Source organism: Plectropomus leopardus, chromosome 6 (assembly GCF_026936395.1).
Source record: "Plectropomus leopardus strain MGB_pleo_1.0 chromosome 6, ASM2693639v1, whole genome shotgun sequence".
Lineage (NCBI taxonomy): Eukaryota > Metazoa > Chordata > Actinopteri > Perciformes > Serranidae > Plectropomus > Plectropomus leopardus.
The window spans coordinates 32,055,499-32,062,914 of record NC_142181.1 but is presented as its reverse complement, the minus strand read 5'-3'; the positions used below and the strand labels follow the sequence as shown (position 1 = coordinate 32,062,914).

At 37.2% G+C, this 7,416-nt stretch overlaps 1 protein-coding gene across 1 annotated transcript in view; it reads right to left on the bottom strand.

The window, feature by feature from the left end:
* LOC121943723 (SPARC-related modular calcium-binding protein 1-like) overlaps positions 1-7,416 on the bottom strand; it is a 36,139-nt gene continuing 28,723 nt past the window's right edge. Inside the window, exon 11 of the mRNA XM_042487316.2 lies at positions 1-2,562. The gene's annotated coding sequence lies outside the window, so the exon portion shown is untranslated. The remainder of the gene's footprint in view (positions 2,563-7,416) is intronic.

The window sequence follows — 7,416 nt, the reverse complement described above, 5'->3', positions numbered from 1 at the left end:
TTAATTAAAAGGCGATGACACCATCATTTTATTGAAATCACATTTACAAATGTCTGGAAATGGATGGAAATTACTTAAACGTTCACAGGTGTGTTGCAAGTCAGATTCAATCAACTGGCACACGGTTTGGTGTCTTGGAAAGTGCTGCAAACTGATATGTTTAAAATATAATGTATAAAAAACACAAATTAACCATAATCAAAATGTATATCAAAATATGTTATATCAATATATTGGCTTATGTATATAAAATATGGGGAAGCAGCATATGTACAAAGCAGAGAGGGAAGAGGAGGAAGGACTGGGGTGAAGGAGGGAACAAAGAACAGGTTGGATCAAGGCAGTGGTTCTCAAACTTTTTCTGTCATCCCCCTTCAGAAGCCAAAAAAAGTTTATGGCCCTCCACCCCACAGTTTGTTTGTTTTTTTGTCATCAATAACAATTGGGGAATTAACATATTTAAAAAGGATCCCTGCTGAATTTCAGTAAAAATAAAGGTCTGCATGACAGCATCAGCAAACTCTTTTTTGTTTGTTTTCCCTAAATAAATCATATTGATTCAACTTTTGTTTCACTGCATTTTTTGGGCAGGTTTTCCCAGTAACTAGTAGTCTCACTAATTACTAATAAAATTTCAGCAAAAACCAAAACCAAATAACTCATTACAGTGTTATTTTGTTATCACCTCACTACAGAATTTAAATCCAACGTCACATCAGTGGATTCATTTTCGTAATCGCCGGGCCGTGCATTCATGTCACAAAGCAGCAAGCTGATTTGGGAGATGGAAACACCAACTGAGCGACTGTTTACATTATTCTGATTTAGTTGGGAGGAAAAATGACAAAAGCACTGCAGAAAACACAACTTCCAACCTCCTGAAACACCTGCTTTGACAGCACAACAACATGAAGCTACAGCCATCCTCCTCTGTGACCGTGGAGGACAGCTGCAGCCCTACACTGGATACAAACCATAACTAGATTTCAATCAACTGCAGGCTACAAGCAAAAAGAACTAATGATGCCTGTGACTCTTTGTCTTCCAGACAGAACCTTGGGAAAATAGCTGTCACAAAACAGAAGACCGCAGGTTAAAATAAATAAATAAATAAATAAAACTGCAACCTATCTAGCCTCTAGCCTTAGCTACAGATACCAGAGATTATTCTGATATCGACACAAGGGCACACATGCGAAGTCTGAATTTTGAGAAGAAAGAAGTCAAATCTAATACAAATTTTGTGGTTTGTAACTGAAAAGTAATATAATGAGTAATGTAACAAATTACTTAAAATTAGATTTATCGACTCGATGGCCCCATCTGCTGAAGAGCGACTTTTCTACGATAGAGAAGCAGTTATCGACATCAGAAAATGTTGTTTGGACTGAATGCAGCAGACCACTAGAGGATTTCCACCAACTGCATACGCCGAGCGACCAGTTAGACCAGAGTTAAGAAACGAGACCGAAAAGCACCGGACAAAGAGAGGGAGGAGAGTCGGCATCAGGGCGAGGCTGACCTGACTTGGACCGAGAGTTGTTCCTCTACCAAGCCTTCTTCTGACTAATGTCGCAGGAGAATGAAGTGGATGAGATGTGACTGAAGCTCACTCAGCAACAGCAAATCAGAGAGTGCTCTGTGCACATCTTCATGGATCAAGCTATTGCAATGGATAGGCAGACATTGTTCAGAGCCAAAAGGCCAAAAGACTCCTAAGCAAATTCAAAAAATGCACTGCAGGAATGTCACCAGCAGCAACATGCCCAAGCAACCAGATGGAAATTTTCAAATGGTTGGTGATTTTCATCAACTCATCCTTCAACTCCAAAGATGTAACAGGATCAAGGGCAAATGTAATTTCATTTTTTTAAACTACTAATAAATCTACGTTGTACCTTGTACTGTTGGCAGGGAGTAATAGTAAAGTAATACCATTAGAAAAGAGTAATGAGTAATTATTACATTTTTAAAACAACAGGCCCAACACTGACCATGCCCCAACTGTAGGGGGGCCTGCCCCTCAGTTTGAGAACCACTGGATGTGGGTGAAGGAGGACAGAATTGAAAAATATTAATCAAAGTAATTTAATGCTACAACTCTCCCTTAGTTCCGGGAAATGGAGGGAGTTTCTCAAAGACATCAGAGATCACGGAGATGTTCAAAGGTAAGAATGGACCTCCTCCTGACTCGCACGCAGAGCTACGTGGAAATGAGGCACAAGGATTATATCATAGATACAGTATTTTGACACTACCAGAAGAAGAAGAAGGTCTGAAGAAGGTCATTCTATGTTCATTTAAAAATGCTGCAGTTGTGTTTTTTTGCCTGTTATGTGGAGCTACTGCAGTCTGCGGAGGGAGTGAAAATGATAAGAGAATAATTATGGATCCTAAAAAGCCAGGAGGCTGACCTTGTCTTTAAATCAGTGCTCGTTGAAAAGCATGTGAGCAATGAGATATCCATAATTTTATGGGTGAACAGATAAAACCTTGAAAGGTGACAGCGAAGCAGGAGAAGAGGCTGGCCTTTGGCATCGGTGTGATTTGTCCTGTTGTTCTCTGTGGCAAAGAAAGAGAGACAGAAATGAAACATGAGAAAATAAATCAATTCAAAACCAACAGGGAGAAAAAACTATACCCAGTCCTGTTTACATCAGCAGATGTGCTCGGTGTTGGCTGCTCCACCGGAGGTCACAGCTATCTGTGGCAGACACGAAGGTTTAATGCCACAACTCCCCCTTGTCTCCTATGTCTCCTTTTCCACAATCTCTGAATTATCAGCTGCTCCTCTTGCTCCTTCTTATCTGTCTCCTCCTTTTCCTTTCTATCTGCCACGCTTCATTCCCTGCTCGCCTGGACAACTCTCCTTCTGCTCTTCACCTCACTGAATGATTGTGATGTAAAAATGATGACAAAATAATCGTTTGCATTTTGATTAATATGCTGCTGAAGTACAAGAAAATAAAATGTAAATGTTTCAGTCTCTTGAAAGTTTCTTCATGAATTTAAATAAGCAGTGTATAACACCTAGGGGGTTTTGGTGGCATCTAGTGGTGAGGACTGAAAATCACAACCAGTCAAAACATTTCCTGATTAGGATTCCTTCAGTGTTTATTGTTCAGGAAATTTTTACTGGGAGCCAAATTATCCACAGAGGTCTCATCCTCTCCAAAAGAAACCGACCAGGTGATTAAAACCGGTAAAAACACAGAAAAAGCTGTTCCACAATATAAATCAGTGTTTCTCTGAAGCTGTTTGAGCTCATCGCAGGCAGGCCATTAGCCAAGCCCCTAATGTGTGCTCACCATTTTCCTCTGATAACTTAAGATCGAGATGTTCAGGAGGTTTTTACTGGGAGCCAAATTATCTGAAGAGGTGTCTTCTTCTCAAAAGCAAACACAGTCAGTGATTTACATCATTAAAAACACTGAATAAAGCAGTTTCATGTTTTAAAAATAAGTGTTTTTATGACACTGCATGTCACAGAGGGGCTGCTAACTATGGGGACTGACGCGAAAATGCAAATATCTCCACCTCAAGCCTGTGTTTGGTGTTTGTTCAAGGCTTCTGAAGAAACATGACAGACTCCGTGGGCAAAAACCAATTCCATATGTAGATTAAAAACAGCTTATTCCGAGGTCACGAAAACTCAATTCTTAATTTTGAGGTGATTTTAGACTAAATAAAACACAGTTATATTATATTCAATTTCTGCCAATATATCCCCCTAAATCTTACTCACTGGATCTTCAAATCCAAAAGAATTTAAAATGTATGATGTCCAGGTCAACTGTAGCAGGAGATTACAACTTTTGAGTGGTAGTGTAAGCCAATGGGATCTGTATAGTGAGGCACTGTAAGTTCTCTGTTTGAATCACATATTTAGTTTTGTACATGTCAAGAGAAATGGCAAAAATATTCATGTAGAAACAGACTCTTTGTCCGAGGCGGGTGGAATAGTGAGCTAGTGATCCACACACACTTATAATGACACCCTGACTCCCCTGTTGCTGCAACCCATAGAGCCAAACACACACACACACACACACACACACACACACACACACACACACACACATACATGCGAACATGAATAATAGGGGACTATCTAAGTGTACTATCCAAGAGGGAACCTTTATTAGCAGTCATTTTAAAAATACAAAACTAGAATTGAAAATTTACTTTTGAGGTCTTCTTTCACAATATTACTGCAAATGTGATTTTTACAATTTTTTAAAGAAATTGCCAAGAGGGGACCTGAAGCCTTGAGCGACGTCTGCCTATCAAAGGGGGGACATCCATATACTGCAGTCAAACTGGTTTATCCTGGTTCTCTCACCTATAGAGTGCTTCTTTTTCACTAAAACTTCATTTGTATCTTTAAAAATGGGTATGTAAACTTTATTGCTTGCAATATATCAACATTTTTTGAGATAATAAATATTACAGAAATAATACTTGCCAAAGCAAAGTATATCTTTTAAAGAAGGCTCCCATAATCCTGTGAATTCAGTTTTATCTTACTATTTACTGTTAATAACTTTATTGTTGTCTTTGTTTTATATATGTATATATATATATATATATATATGTATATTTAGACCAGACCAATTGTAACTACCAATGTATCACCAAAAATTCAGAAAAATAAATCTATAAACGAGTAACATTATACATAAAATGATCAGCAATATAATTACTTATTTTAATAAATAATATATTTATTTTAATTAGTTAATCACTATAAAATGATTTAACACAAGTCTGTGACTAATCCTTAAAAGCTGTTTGCTTCCAAAAGAAAGAAATCAAACTGTGACATGACAGATGAGCTCAGGTCCAGAGAAGTCAGTGGCGTTTCTGGATTTTGTTGAATCTGGCTTTCACTTAGCATAGTAGAGTCTTAAATTGCATTTATAGATGCAGTGATGAACTGTGTTCACTGTCAGTGGTTTTCAGTGTCCCCAAGCTCATTTTGTGATATCATGTTGGTATTTAATGCAGTGCAGCTTTATGGGTCAAAGGTCATGGCCATTCATTTTTGGTTTTTAGCCTTGTCCCTTTTATGCAGAGATTTCTCAAGGTTCTCGAAATCTTTTCATGCTATTATGGCAGATAGTTAATGGATTTGAACAGCAAATATCTTGTTTTGTAATGTATTCCTTTGTGTTCACAATAGTTTTTCAGTGATGGATGAAACACCTGTGTTTGTTAGTGTATTTTAGCATTATCTAATCTAGACCCCATTCAAAGATGTTTGTTTTTTAATGACTACAGTCTGTAACACATACTACACACACTGGCATGCAGCATTGTCACAGTGCACAGAGAGTGTGCGTGAAGTGAAAGGCACATAATAAATGTTACGATAAGTTCACAATGACACTCAGCTTTACAGGACTTTACATTCCAGTATTGTAAACTGAAACTTTTCTTTAGCACTTAAAGTTTAACTGGTATGTTAGTGTTTTGATGGGCATTGAAATGGTGATGAGCCACCAACAACTCATCTCAAAACCATCACAACAGGATACACATCTATGAATGGGCCTTCATAAGTCGACTTCTGTTTGTACTCTTTGAACTTTGCACTCTAAAAAGAAAAAAAAATGTCCACACTCCATTTCCTTTTGTAAGAAAACTAAAAAAGGAGTTTTAAATTAAAATTATGTAACATCAAACTTTGACTTGACCTTTAAAATTGTTCAATTTCCAAAATACTTACCTGACCAGTTTTCACAAGTAGTGAATGTCAATCAAGTTTTCAATATACTTGTGTTCTCAGTCTGTACTTAAAGAAATGCAACTTGTTTGTTGGTGCACATTACAGAAGAAGGTCCACCCTTGAGTAGGATATAATGACATGAGTCCACTGTTGGCTGGTACATAATGTCACAAGTTCCTTCTTAGATAGCACGGAGTGACATTCACACTCAACCATGTAAAGCACATACAAACATATTTAATAATACTTGTGAAAAAAAATCTCATCTGAATAATGTTACATTTCTTCTTCAAATATGATTTGTTAGTATGTTTGTGTAACAGAATATAAAGGCTCAACTTTAGTGGCTGGCTTAACCTTTTATTGCTTGATACTGTATTAATGGGAAATTATGCCCATTTCTAAAATACATACATATTATTTCTATGATCTAAGGCAGTCTAAAAACATTAGTAAACATGGGCAACTCGCTCCCATATCCAAAAACTGGAGTGCTTGTGATGTCATGTGATATAAAGTGTAGAGTTGCTCCATTGATATGAAATTGTGAAAGATTTTCTAGATGACACTGAGAACAGCCAGAACAATGTTATAAGTATATGGGAACATTTTCTGTTACAGAACTGACAACACCAATATAATAAAGTTCATTTGGGTTTAAGGGATAACAAACATTCTGTTGGTCCCCAAAATTAGGCTCTCGATGAGCAGAAGGAGCAGCTCCAGACTTTATACTTCATGACATTACAAGTCTGAGACTTCTTTCTCTAGTGTCTAGATCAGAGATATCACACATACTGGCTGATCCCTTGGCCATGGAAAAACATACTGGAATTCCTACTTTAGATGTTCACCTTTACAATGAAGGGTTTCCCAGAAAGGACCAAAACGATATAAAGGTCAGCAACAGTATTTGCTGATTAATCATAAAAATAGATTTATTATCAGACTTTTACTGGAAATTCCCATTAAGAGTTATTACAAGCACAGGATCTCTTTTACAATGTATGTGCGTGCTTTCAATTTATATGCATAAGAATGCATTTTCTTTGTTGATCAACATTACAGAAAAAAGGGCCACACATATAGAATAAAGCGACGGTGGTCCCAAGTTGGCTGGTACATAATGACACAAGTTCCCTTTTGGATAGGACAGAGTGATATTCACACTCCACCATAGATTAATGAGAAAGGTGCATTTTGTAAAGAGAAAATATCTAATACAAAAATGTATCTATTCAGTAAAGCTTCTCATTGTTTAGTAAATTGGCACCAGAAATGTTGCCATTGTAGCTTTTTTAAAATAAAGGCTATAATGTGAACACAATTATAACTTGTCTTAATATTCACTGTGACGTGACAGATGAGCTCAGGTCCGGGGAAGTTGGCAGTGTTTCTGGATTTTGCTGATATCTGGCTTTCACTTTGCATAGTTAAGTCTTAATTTGCATTTATAGATACAGTGATAAACTGTGTCCACTGTCAGTGGTTTTAGTGTCCCCGAGCTCATTTTGTGATATCCTTCAGTCATGTTGGTATTTAATGCAGTGCAGCTTTATGGGTCAAAGGTCATTGCCATTCATTTTGGTTTTTAGCCTTGTCTCTTTTATGTATTTCTCAAGGCTCCTTTTTCATGCTATTATGATAGGTAATGGATTTGAACACCAAATATCTTGTTTTGTAATGTG